Source organism: Myotis nattereri (genome assembly GCF_964212035.1).
Source record: "Myotis nattereri genome assembly, chromosome: 5".
In the NCBI taxonomy this organism is placed as follows: Eukaryota; Metazoa; Chordata; class Mammalia; order Chiroptera; family Vespertilionidae; genus Myotis; species Myotis nattereri.
Genome location: NC_138080.1, coordinates 9619492 through 9634632, shown reverse-complemented (window position 1 = coordinate 9634632; position 15141 = coordinate 9619492).

The window sequence follows — 15141 nt, the reverse complement described above, 5'->3', positions numbered from 1 at the left end:
TTAATATTAAAAAGTCCGGCTATTTTAAGTGGAGTTTTCACTAAATGTGATTTCAAACATCAGGAATTACTGTTTATAAAGCTCAGAACTTGTGTATAAAGCTTTTATATGTAGAGAATAGTGTTTATGTTTACAATTGAGGTTGAATTGGAGTGGCGTCTTTTGACTGAAACAGTTCATATCCTAAAGGTTCTAGTATGTACTTCTAAGGAAACTGTCAAAATGTGGTAAAACTCTTAAAATACACAATTATCTTATCAGGAAATGAATATGAACTTATAACAAACAGTTGAAACACAAGAAAATAAATTCTAACTACATTTAATGCCGAGTTCAGTTACTGAGATTACAGGTAGAAAGCTCTGAAAGGATAAGATTTCTCTGAATATTAAAGAGTCCGGCTATTTTAAGTGGAGTTTTCACTAAATGTGATTTCAAACATCAGGAATTACTGTTTATAAAGCTCAGAACTTGTGTATAAAGCTTTTATATGTAGAGAATAGTGTTAATGTTTACAATTGAGGTTGAATTGGAGTGGCGTCTTTTGACTGAAACAGTTCATAACCTGAAGGTTCTAGTATGTACTTCTAAGGAAACTCTCAAAATGTGGTAAAACTCTTTTAATACACAATTACCTCTCCAGAAAATGAATATGAACGTGTAGCAAACAGTTGAAACACAAGTAAATAGAATCTAACTACATTTAATTCCCAGTTCAATTACGGAGATTACAGGAAGAAAGCTCTGAAATGACGAGAATTCTCAAAATGTAAACAATTCCGGATATTTCAACTGGCGTTTTCAGTAAATTGTGATTTCAAACATTAAGAATTCCTGTTTGTAGAGATCAGGATTTGTGTATAAAGCTTTTAAATGAGGATAATACTGTTTATGTTTACAATTGAGGCTTACTTTGCCACGTGTTTTTTGAATGAAACAGTGGATATCCTGAAGGTTCTTTATGTACTTCTAAGGAAACTGTCAAAATGTTGTAAAACTCTTTAAATACACAATTACCTCTCCAGGAAATGAATATGAACGTGTAACAAACAGTTGAAACACAAGGAAATCGAACCTAACTACATTGAAGGCCGAGTTCAATTACCGAGATTACAGGTAGAAAGCTCTGAAAGGACAAGAATTCTCTTAATATTAAAGAGTCCGGCTATTTTAAGTGGAGTTTTCACTAAATGTGATTTCAAACATCAGGAATTACTGTTTATAGAGCTCAGAACTTGTGTATAAAGCTTTTATATGTAGAGAATAGTGTTTATGTTTACAATTGAGGTTGAATTGGAGTGGCGTGTTTTGACTGAAACAGTTCATATCCTAAAGGTTCTAGTATGTACTTCGAAGGAAACTCTCAAAATGTGGTAAAACTCTTAAAATACACAATTATCTTATCAGGAAATGAATATGAACGTGTAACAAACAGTTGAAACACAAGTAAATAGAATCTAACTACATTTAATTCCCAGTTCAATTACGGAGATTACAAGAACAAAGCTCTGAAATGACGAGAATTCTCAAAATGTAAACAATTCCGGATATTTCAAGTGGCGTTTTCAGTAAATTGTGATTTCAAACATTAAGAATTCCTGTTTATAGAGCTCTGAACTTGTGTATAAAACTTATAAATGTGGAGAATACTGTTTATGTTTTCAATTGACGCTGAATTGGCGAGGCGTCTTTTGACTGAAACAGTTCATATCCTGAAGGTTGTAGTATGTACTTCTAAGGAAACTGTCAAAATGTGGTAAAACTCTTCAAATACACAATTATCTTTCCAGGAAATGAATATGAACGTGTAACAAACATTTGAAACACAAGGAAATAGAATCTAACTACATTTAAGGCCGAGTTCAATTACCGAGATTACTGGAAGAAAGTTGTGAAATGACGAGAATACTCATAGAATTAACAAGTCCGGATATTTTAAATCGCGTTTTCAGTAAATTGTGATTTCAAACATCAAGAATTCCTGTTTGTAGAGATCACGATTTGTGTATAAAGCTTTTAAATGAGGATAATACTGTTTATGTTTACAATTGTGGTTTACTTTGCCACGTGTTTTTTGAACGAAACAGTGGATATCCTGAAGGTTCTTTATGTACTTCTAAGGAAACTGTCAAAATGTTGTAAAACTCTTTAAATACACAATTACCTCTCCAGGAAATGAATATGAACGTGTAACAAACAGTTGAAACACAAGGAAATCGAAGCTAACTACATTCAAGGCCGAGTTCAATTACCGAGATTACAGGTAGAAAGCTCTGAAAGGACAAGAATTCTCTTAATATTAAAGAGTCCGGCTATTTTAAGTGGAGTTTTCACTAAATGTGATTTCAAACTTCAGGAATTACTGTTTATAAAGCTCAGAACTTGTGTATAAAGCTTTTATATGAAGAGAATAGTGTTTATGTTTACAATTGAGGTAGAATTGGAGTGGCGTCTTTGACTGAAACAGTTTATATCCTGAAGGTTCTAGTATGTACTTCTAAGGAAACTCTCAAAATGTGGTAAAACTCTTTTAATACACAATTACCTCTCCAGAAAATGAATATGAACGTGTAGCAAACAGTTGAAACACAAGTAAATAGAATCTAACTACATTTAATTCCCAGTTCAATTACGGAGATTACAGGAAGAAAGCTCTGAAATGACGAGAATTCTCAAAATGTAAACAATTCAGGATATTTCAAGTGGCGTTTTCAGTAAATTGTGATTTCAAACATTAAGAATTCCTGTTTATAGAGCTCTGGACTTGTGTATAAAACTTATAAATGTGGAGAATACTGTTTATGTTTTCAATTGACGCTGAATTGGCGAGGCGTCTTTTGACTGAAACAGTTCATATCCTGAAGGTTCTAGTATGTACTTCTAAGGAAACTGTCAAAATGTGGTAAAACTCTTCAAATACACAATTATCTTTCCAGGAAATGAATATGAACGTGTAACAAACAGTTGAAACACAAGCAAATAGAATCTAACTACATTTAAGGCCGAGTTCAATTACCGAGATTACTGGAAGAAAGTTGTGAAATGACGAGAATACTCATAATATTAACATGTCCGGATATTTTAAATCGCGTTTTCAGTAAATTTTGATTTCAAACATTAAGAATTCCTGTTTGTAGAGATCACGATTTGTGTATAAAGCTTTTAAATGAGGATAATACTGTTTATGTTTACAATTGAGGCTTAATTTGCCAAGTGTTTTTTGAACGAAACAGTGGGTATCCTGAAGGTTCTTTATGTACTTCTAAGGAAACTGTCAAAGTATTGTAAAACTCTTTAAATACACGATTACCTCTCCAGGAAATGAATATGAACGTGTAACAAACACTTGAAACACAAGGAAATAGAACCTAACTACATTGAAGGCCGAGTTCACTTACCGAGATTACAGGTAGAAAGCTCTGAAAGGACAAGAATTCTCTTAATATTAAAAAGTCCGGCTATTTTAAGTGGAGTATTCACTAAATGTGATTTCAAACATCAGGAATTACTGTTTATAGAGCTCTGAACTTGTGTATAAACTTATAAATGTGGAGAATACTGTTTATGTTTTCAATTGACGCTGAATTGGCGAGGCGTCTTTTGACTGAAACAGTTCATATCCTGAAGGTTCTAGTATGTACTTCTAAGGAAACTGTCAAAATGTGGTAAACCTCTTCAAATACACAATTATCTTTCCAGGAAATGAATATGAACGTGAAACAAACAGTTGAAACACAAGCAAATAGAATCTAACTACATTTAAGGCCGAGTTCAATTACCGAGATTACTGGAAGAAAGTTGAGAAATGACGAGAATACTCATAATATTAACAAGTCCGGATATTTTAAATCGCGTTTTCAGTAAATTGTGATTTCAAACATTAAGAATTCCTGTTTGTAGAGATCACGATTTGTGTATAAAGCTTTTAAATGAGGATAATACTGTTTATGTTTACAATTCAGGCTTAATTTGACAAGTGTTTTTTGAATGAAACAGTGGGTATCCTGAAGGTTCTTTATGTACTTCTAAGGAAATTGTCAAAGTATTGTAAAACTCTTTATATACACGATTACCTCTCCAGGAAATGAATATGAACGTGTAACAAACAGTTGAAACACAAGGAAATAAAACCTAACTACATTTAAGGCTGAGTTCAATTACCGAGATTACAGGTAGAAAGCTCTGAAAGGACAAGAATTCTCTTAATATTAAAAAGTCCGGCTATTTTAAGTGGAGTTTTCACTAAATGTGATTTCAAACATCAGGAATTACTGTTTATAAAGCTCAGAACTTGTGTATAAAGCTTTTATATGTAGAGAATAGTGTTTATGTTTACAATTGAGGTTGAATTGGAGTGGCGTCTTTTGACTGAAACAGTTCATATCCTAAAGGTTCTAGTATGTACTTCTAAGGAAACTGTCAAAATGTGGTAAAACTCTTAAAATACACAATTATCTTATCAGGAAATGAATATGAACTTATAACAAACAGTTGAAACACAAGAAAATAAATTCTAACTACATTTAATGCCGAGTTCAGTTACTGAGATTACAGGTAGAAAGCTCTGAAAGGACAAGATTTCTCTTAATATTAAAGAGTCCGGCTATTTTAAGTGGAGTTTTCACTAAATGTGATTTCAAACATCAGGAATTACTGTTTATAAAGCTCAGAACTTGTGTATAAAGCTTTTATATGTAGAGAATAGTGTTAATGTTTACAATTGAGGTTGAATTGGAGTGGCGTCTTTTGACTGAAACAGTTCATAACCTGAAGGTTCTAGTATGTACTTCTAAGGAAACTCTCAAAATGTGGTAAAACTCTTTTAATACACAATTACCTCTCCAGAAAATGAATATGAACGTGTAGCAAACAGTTGAAACACAAGTAAATAGAATCTAACTACATTTAATTCCCAGTTCAATTACGGAGATTACAGGAAGAAAGCTCTGAAATGACGAGAATTCTCAAAATGTAAACAATTCCGGATATTTCAACTGGCGTTTTCAGTAAATTGTGATTTCAAACATTAAGAATTCCTGTTTGTAGAGATCAGGATTTGTGTATAAAGCTTTTAAATGAGGATAATACTGTTTATGTTTACAATTGAGGCTTACTTTGCCACGTGTTTTTTGAATGAAACAGTGGATATCCTGAAGGTTCTTTATGTACTTCTAAGGAAACTGTCAAAATGTTGTAAAACTCTTTAAATACACAATTACCTCTCCAGGAAATGAATATGAACGTGTAACAAACAGTTGAAACACAAGGAAATCGAACCTAACTACATTCAAGGACGAGTACAATTACCGAGATTACAGGTAGAAAGCTCTGAAAGGACAAGAATTCTCTTGATATTAAAGAGTCCGGCTATTTTAAGTGGAGTTTTCACTAAATGTGATTTCAAACATCAGGAATTACTGTTTATAAAGCTCAGAACTTGTGTATAAAGCTTTTATATGTAGAGAATAGTGTTTATGTTTACAATTGAGGTTGAATTGGAGTGGCGTCTTTTGACTGAAACAGTTCATATCCTGAAGGTTCTAGTATGTACTTCTAAGGAAACTCTCAAAATGTGGTAAAACTCTTTTAATACACAATTACCTCTCCAGAAAATGAATATGAACGTGTAGCAAACAGTTGAAACACAAGTAAATAGAATCTAACTACATTTAATTCCCAGCTCAATTACGGAGATTACAAGAACAAAGCTCTGAAATGACGAGAATTCTCAAAATGTAAACAATTCTGGATATTTCAAGTAGCGTTTTTAGTAAATTGTGATTTCAAACATTAAGAATTCCTGTTTATAGAGCTCTGGACTTGTGTATAAAACTTATAAATGTGGAGAATACTGTTTATGTTTTCAATTGACGCTGAATTGGCGAGGCGTCTTTTGACTGAAACAGTTCATATCCTGAAGGTTCTAGTATGTACTTCTAAGGAAACTGTCAAAATGTAGTAAAACTCTTAAAATACACAATTATCTTTCCAGGAAATGAATATGAACGTGTAACAAACAGTTGAAACACAAGCAAATAGAATCTAACTACATTTAAGGCTGAGTTCAATTACCGAGATTACTGGAAGAAAGTTGTGAAATGACGAGAATACTCATAATATTAACAAGTCCGGATATTTTAAATCGCGTTTTCAGTAAATTGTGATTTCAGCCATCAAGAATTCCTGTTTGTAGAGATCACAATTTGTGTATACAGCTTTTAAATGAGGATAATACTGTTTATGTTTACAATTGAGGCTTACTTTGCCAGGTGTTTTTTGAATGAAACAGTGGATATCCTGAAGGTTCTTTATGTACTTCTAAGGAAACTGTCAAAATGTTGTAAAACTCTTTAAATACACAATTACCTCTCCAGGAAATGAATATGAACGTGTAACAAACAGTTGAAACACAAGGAAATCGAACCGAACTACATTGAAGGCCGAGTTCAATTACCGAGATTACAGGTAGAAAGCTCTGAAAGGACAAGAATTCTCTTAATATTAAAGAGTCCGGCTATTTTAAGTGGAGTTTTCACTAAATGTGATTTCAAACATCAGGAATTACTGTTTATAGAGCTCAGAACTTGTGTATAAAGCTTTTATATGTAGAGAATAGTGTTTATGTTTACAATTGAGGTTGAATTGGAGTGGCGTGTTTTGACTGAAACAGTTCATATCCTAAAGGTTCTAGTATGTACTTCGAAGGAAACTCTCAAAACGTGGTAAAACTCTTAAAATACACAATTATCTTATCAGGAAATGAATATGAACTTATAACAAACAGTTGAAACACAAGTAAATAGAATCTAACTACATTTAATTCCCAGTTCAATTACGGAGATTACAGGAAGAAAGCTCTGAAATGACGAGACTTCTCAAAATGTAAACAATTCCGGATATTTCAAGTGGCGTTTTCAGTAAATTGTGATTTCAAACATTAAGAATTCCTGTTTATAGAGCTCTGAACTTGTGTATAAAACTTATAAATGTGGAGAATACTGTTTATGTTTTCAATTGACGCTGAATTGGTGAGGCGTCTTTTGACTGAAACAGTTCATATCCTGAAGGTTCTAGTATGTACTTCTAAGGAAACTGTCAAAATGTGGTAAAACTCTTCAAATACACAATTATCTTTCCAGGAAATGAATATGAACGTGTAACAAACATTTGAAACACAAGGAAATAGAATCTAACTACATTTAAGGCCGAGTTCAATTACCGAGATTACTGGAAGAAAGTTGTGAAATGACGAGAATACTCATAGAATTAACAAGACCGGATATTTTAAATCGCGTTTTCAGTAAATTGTGATTTCAAACATCAAGAATTCCTGTTTGTAGAGATCACGATTTGTGTATAAAGCTTTTAAATGAGGATAATACTGTTTATGTTTACAATTGTGGTTTACTTTGCCTCGTGTTTTTTGAATGAAACAGTGGATATCCTGAAGGTTCTTTATGTACTTCTAAGGAAACTGTCAAAATGTTGTAAAACTCTTTAAATACACAATTACCTCTCCAGGAAATGAATATGAACGTATAACAAACAGTTGAAACACAAGGAAATCGAACCTAACTACATTCAAGGCCGAGTTCAATTACCGAGATTACAGGTAGAAAGCTCTGAAAGGACAAGAATTCTCTTAATATTAAAGAGTCCGGCTATTTTAAGTGGAGTTTTCACTAAATGTGATTTCAAACATCAGGAATTACTGTTTATAGGGCTCAGAACTTGTGTATAAAGCTTTTATATGTAGAGAATAGTGTTTATGTTTACAATTGAGGTTGAATTGGAGTGGCGTCTTTTGACTGAAACAGTTCATATCCTAAAGGTTCTAGTATGTACTTCGAAGGAAACTCTCAAAATGTGGTAAAACTCTTAAAATACACAATTATCTTATCAGGAAATGAATATGAACTTATAACAAACAGTTGAAACACAAGTAAATAGAATCTAACTACATTTAATTCCCAGTTCAATTACGGAGATTACAGGAAGAAAGCTCTGAAATGACGAGACTTCTCAAAATGTAAACAATTCCGGATATTTCAAGTGGCGTTTTCAGTAAATTGTGATTTCAAACATTAAGAATTCCTGTTTATAGAGCTCTGAACTTGTGTATAAAACTTATAAATGTGGAGAATACTGTTTATGTTTTCAATTGACGCTGAATTGGTGAGGCGTCTTTTGACTGAAACAGTTCATATCCTGAAGGTTCTAGTATGTACTTCTAAGGAAACTGTCAAAATGTGGTAAAACTCTTCAAATACACAATTATCTTTCCAGGAAATGAATATGAACGTGTAACAAACATTTGAAACACAAGGAAATAGAATCTAACTACATTTAAGGCCGAGTTCAATTACCGAGATTACTGGAAGAAAGTTGTGAAATGACGAGAATACTCATAGAATTAACAAGACCGGATATTTTAAATCGCGTTTTCAGTAAATTGTGATTTCAAACATCAAGAATTCCTGTTTGTAGAGATCACGATTTGTGTATAAAGCTTTTAAATGAGGATAATACTGTTTATGTTTACAATTGTGGTTTACTTTGCCTCGTGTTTTTTGAATGAAACAGTGGATATCCTGAAGGTTCTTTATGTACTTCTAAGGAAACTGTCAAAATGTTGTAAAACTCTTTAAATACACAATTACCTCTCCAGGAAATGAATATGAACGTATAACAAACAGTTGAAACACAAGGAAATCAAACCTAACTACATTCAAGGCCGAGTTCAATTACCGAGATTACAGGTAGAAAGCTCTGAAAGGACAAGAATTCTCTTAATATTAAAGAGTCCGGCTATTTTAAGTGGAGTTTTCACTAAATGTGATTTCAAACATCAGGAATTACTGTTTATAGGGCTCAGAACTTGTGTATAAAGCTTTTATATGTAGAGAATAGTGTTTATGTTTACAATTGAGGTTGAATTGGAGTGGCGTCTTTTGACTGAAACAGTTCATATCCTAAAGGTTCTAGTATGTACTTCGAAGGAAACTCTCAAAATGTGGTAAAACTCTTAAAATACACAATTATCTTATCAGGAAATGAATATGAACTTATAACAAACAGTTGAAACACAAGTAAATAGAATCTAACTACATTTAATTCCCAGTTCAATTACGGAGATTACAGGAAGAAAGCTCTGAAATGACGAGACTTCTCAAAATGTAAACAATTCCGGATATTTCAAGTGGCGTTTTCAGTAAATTGTGATTTCAAACATTAAGAATTCCTGTTTATAGAGCTCTGAACTTGTGTATAAAACTTATAAATGTGGAGAATACTGTTTATGTTTTCAATTGACGCTGAATTGGCGAGGAGTCTTTTGACTGAAACAGTTCATATCCTGAAGGTTCTAGTATGTACTTCTAAGGAAACTGTCAAAATGTGGTAAAACTCTTCAAATACACAATTATCTTTCCAGGAAATGAATATGAACGTGTAACAAACATTTGAAACACAAGGAAATAGAATCTAACTACATTTAAGGCCGAGTTCAATTACCGAGATTACTGGAAGAAAGTTGTGAAATGACGAGAATACTCATAGAATTAACAAGTCCGGATATTTTAAATCGCGTTTTCAGTAAATTGTGATTTCAAACATCAAGAATTCCTGTTTGTAGAGATCACGATTTGTGTATAAAGCTTTTAAATGAGGATAATACTGTTTATGTTTACAATTGTGGTTTACTTTGCCACGTGTTTTTTGAACGAAACAGTGGATATCCTGAAGGTTCTTTATGTACTTCTAAGGAAACTGTCAAAATGTTGTAAAACTCTTTAAATACACAATTACCTCTCCAGGAAATGAATATGAACGTGTAACAAACAGTTGAAACACAAGGAAATCGAACCTAACTACATTCAAGGCCGAGTTCAATTACCGAGATTACAGGTAGAAAGCTCTGAAAGGACAAGAATTCTCTTAATATTAAAGAGTCCGGCTATTTTAAGTGGAGTTTTCACTAAATGTGATTTCAAACTTCAGGAATTACTGTTTATAAAGCTCAGAACTTGTGTATAAAGCTTTTATATGTAGAGAATAGTGTTTATGTTTACAATTGAGGTTGAATTGGAGTGGCGTCTTTTGACTGAAACAGTTCATATCCTGAAGGTTCTAGTATGTACTTCTAAGGAAACTCTCAAAATGTGGTAAAACTCTTTTAATACACAATTACCTCTCCAGAAAATGAATATGAACGTGTAGCAAACAGTTGAAACACAAGTAAATAGAATCTAACTACATTTAATTCCCAGTTCAATTACGGAGATTACAGGAAGAAAGCTCTGAAATGACGAGAATTCTCAAAATGTAAACAATTCCGGATATTTCAAGTGGCGTTTTCAGTAAATTGTGATTTCAAACATTAAGAATTCCTGTTTATAGAGCTCTGGACTTGTGTATAAAACTTATAAATGTGGAGAATACTGTTTATGTTTTCAATTGACGCTGAATTGGCGAGGCGTCTTTTGACTGAAACAGTTCATATCCTGAAGGTTCTAGTATGTACTTTTAAGGAAACTGTCAAAATGTAGTAAAACTCTTAAAATACACAATTATCTTTCCAGGAAATGAATATGAACGTGTAACAAACAGTTGAAACACAAGCAAATAGAATGTAACTACATTTAAGGCCGAGTTCAATTACCGAGATTACTGGAAGAAAGTTGTGAAATGACGAGAATACTCATAATATTAACAAGTCCGGATATTTTAAATCGCGTTTTCAGTAAATTGTGATTTCAAACATTAAGAATTCCTGTTTGTAGAGATCACGATTTGTGTATAAAGCTTTTAAATGAGGATAATACTGTTTATGTTTACAATTGAGGCTTACTTTGCCACGTGTTTTTTGAATGAAACAGTGGATATCCTGAAGGTTCTTTATGTACTTCTAAGGAAACTGTCAAAATGTTGTAAAACTCTTTAAATACACAATTACCTCTCCAGGAAATGAATATGAACGTGTAACAAACAGTTGAAACACAAGGACATCGAACCTAACTACATTCAAGGCCGAGTTCAATTACCGAGATTATAGGTAGAAAGCTATGAAAGGACAAGAATTCTCTTAAAATTAAAGAGTCCGGCTATTTTAAGTGGAGTTTTCACTAAATGTGATTTCAAACATCAGGAATTACTGTTTATAGAGCTCAGAACTTGTGTATAAAGCTTTTATATGTAGAGAATAGTGTTTATGTTTACAATTGAGGTTGAATTGGAGTGGCGTCTTTTGACTGAAACAGTTCATATCCTAAAGGTTCTAGTATGTACTTCTAAGGAAACTCTCAAAATGTGGTAAAACTCTTAAAATACACAATTATCTTATCAGGAAATGAATATGAACGTGTAACAAACAGTTGAAACACAAGTAAATAGAATCTAACTACATTTAATTCCCAGTTCAATTACGGAGATTACAAGAACAAAGCTCTGAAATGACGAGAATTCTCAAAATGTAAACAATTCCGGATATTTCAAGTGGCGTTTTCAGTAAATTGTGATTTCAAACATTAAGAATTCCTGTTTATAGAGCTCTGAACTTGTGTATAAAACTTATAAATGTGGAGAATACTGTTTATATTTTCAATTGACGCTGAATTGGCGAGGCGTCGTTTGACTGAAACAGTTCATATCCTGAAGGTTCTAGTATGTACTTCTAAGGAAACTGTCAAAATGTGGTAAAACTCTTCAAATACACAATTATCTTTCCAGGAAATAAATATGAACGTGTAACAAACAGTTGAAACACAAGCAAATAGAATCTAACTACATTTAAGGCCGAGTTCAATTACCGAGATTACTGGAAGAAAGTTGTGAAATGACGAGAATACTCATAATATTAACATGTCCGGATATTTTAAATCGAGTTTTCAGTAAATTGTGATTTCAAACATCAAGAATTCCTGTTTGTAGAGATCAGGATTTGTGTATAAAGCTTTTAAATGAGGATAATACTGTTTATGTTTACAATTGAGGCTTAATTTGCCAAGTGTTTTTTGAACGAAACAGTGGGTATCCTGAAGGTTCTTTATGTACTTCTAAGGAAACTGTCAAAGTATTGTAAAACTCTTTAAATACACGATTACCTCTCCAGGAAATGAATATGAACGTGTAACAAACACTTGAAACACAAGGAAATAGAACCTAACTACATTGAAGGCCGAGTTCACTTACCGAGATTACAGGTAGAAAGCTCTGAAAGGATAAGAATTCTCTTAATATTAAAAAGTCCTGCTATTTTAAGTGGAGTTTTCACTAAATGTGATTTCAAACATCAGGAATTACTGTTTATAGAGCTCAGAACTTGTGTATAAAGCTTTTATATGTAGAGAATAGTGTTTATGTTTACAATTGAGGTTGAATTGGAGTGGCGTCTTTTGACTGAAACAGTTCATATCCTAAAGGTTCTAGTATGTACTTCTAAGGAAACTCTCAAAATGTGGTAAAACTCTTAAAATACACAATTATCTTATCAGGAAATGAATATGAACTTATAACAAACAGTTGAAACACAAGAAAATAAATTCTAACTACATTTAATGCCGAGTTCAATTACCGAGATTACAGGTAGAAAGCTCTGAAATGACGAGAATTCTCAAAATGTAAACAATTCCGGATATTTCAAGTGGCGTTTTCAGTAAATTGTGATTTCAAATATCAAGAATTCCTGTTTATAGAGCTCTGAACTTGTGTATAAAACTTATGAATGTGGAGAATACTGTTTATGTTTTCAATTGACGCTGAATTGGCGAGGCGTCTTTTGACTGAAACAGTTCATATCCTGAAGGTTCTAGTATGTACTTCTAAGGAAACTGTCAAAATGTAGTAAAACTCTTAAAATACACAATTATCTTTCCAGGAAATGAATATGAACGTGTAACAAACAGTTGAAACACAAGCAAATAGTATCTAACTACATTTAAGGCCGAGTTCAATTACCGAGATTACAGGTAGAAAGCTATGAAAGGACTAGAATTCTCTTAATATTAAAAAGTCCGGCTATTTTAAGTGAAGTTTTCACTAAATGTGATTTCAAACATCAGGAATTACTGTTTATAAAGCTCAGAACTTGTGTATAAAGCTTTTATATGTAGAGAATAGTGTTTATGTTTACAATTGAGGTTGAATTGGAGTGGCGTCTTTTGACTGAAACAGTTCATATCCTAAAGGTTCTAGTATGTACTTCTAAGGAAACTCTCAAAATGTGGTAAAACTCTTTTAATGCACAATTACCTCTCCAAGAAATGAATATGAACGTGTAACAAACAGTTGAAACACAAGTAAATAGTTTCTAACTACATTTAATTCCCAGTTCAATTACGGAGATTACAAGAACAAAGCTCTGAAATGACGAGAATTCTCAAAATGTAAACAATTCCGGATATTTCAAGTGGCGTTTTCAGTAAATTGTGATTTCAAACATCAAGAATTCCTGTTTATAGAGCTCTGAACTTGTGTATAAAACTTATAAATGTGGAGAATACTGTTTATGTTTTCAATTGACGCTGAATTGGCGAGGCGTCTTTTGACTGAAACAGTTCATATCCTGAAGGTTCTAGTATGTACTTCTAAGGAAACTGTCAAAATGTAGTAAAACTCTTAAAATACACAATTATCTTTCCAGGAAATGAATATGAACGTGTAACAAACAGTTGAAACACAAGCAAATAGAATCTAACTACATTTAAGGCCGAGTTCAATTACCGAGATTACTGGAAGAAAGTTGTGAAATGACGAGAATACTCATAATATTAACAAGTCCGGATATTTTGAATCGCGTTTTCAGTGAATTGTGATTTCAAACATTAAGAATTCCTGTTTGTAGAGATCACGATTTGTGTATAAAGCTTTTAAATGAGGATAATACTGTTTATGTTTACAATTGAGGCTTAATTTGCCAAGTGTTTTTTGAACGAAACATTGGGTATCCTGAAGGTTCTTTATGTACTTCTAAGGAAACTGTCAAAGTATTGTAAAACTCTTTAAATACACGATTACCTCTCCAGGAAATGAATATGAACGTGTAACAAACACTTGAAACACAAGGAAATAGAACCGAACTACATTGAAGGCCGAGTTCACTTACCGAGATTACAGGTAGAAAGCTCTGAAAGGACAAGAATTCTCTTAATATTAAAAAGTCCGGCTATTTTAAGTTGAGTTTTCACTAAATGTGATTTCAAACATCAGGAATAACTGTTTATAGAGCTCAGAAGTTGTGTATAAAGCTTTTATATGTAGAGAATAGTGTTTATGTTTACAATTGAGGTTGAATTGGAGTGGCGTCTTTTGACTGAAACAGTTCATATCCTAAAGGTTCTAGTATGTACTTCTAAGGAAACTCTCAAAATGTGGTAAAACTCTTAAAATACACAATTATCTCATCAGGAAATGAATATGAACTTATAACAAACAGTTGAAACACAAGTAAATAGAATCTAACTACATTTAATTCCCAGTTCAATTACGGAGATTACAGGAAGAAAGCTCTGAAATGACGAGACTTCTCAAAATGTAAACAATTCCGGATATTTCAAGTGGCGTTTTCAGTAAATTGTGATTTCAAACATTAAGAATTCCTGTTTATAGAGCTCTGAACTTGTGTATAAAACTTATAAATGTGGAGAATACTGTTTATGTTTTCAATTGACGCTGAATTGGCGAGGCGTCTTTTGACTGAAACAGTTCATATCCTGAAGGTTCTAGTATGTACTTCTAAGGAAACTGTCAAAATGTGGTAAAACTCTTCAAATACACAATTATCTTTCCAGGAAATGAATATGAACGTGTAACAAACAGTTGAAACACAAGGAAATAGAATCTAACTACATTTAAGGCCGAGTTCAATTACCGAGATTACTGGAAGAAAGTTGTGAAATGACGAGAATACTCATAGAATTAACAAGTCCGGATATTTTAAATCGCGTTTTCAGTAAATTGTGATTTCAAACATCAAGAATTCCTGTTTGTAGAGATCACGATTTGTGTATAAAGCTTTTAAATGAGGATAATACTGTTTATGTTTACAATTGAGGCTTACTTTGCCACGTGTTTTTTGAATGAAACAGTGGATATCCTGAAGGTTCTTTATGTACTTCTAAGGAAACTGTCAAAATGTTGTAAAAC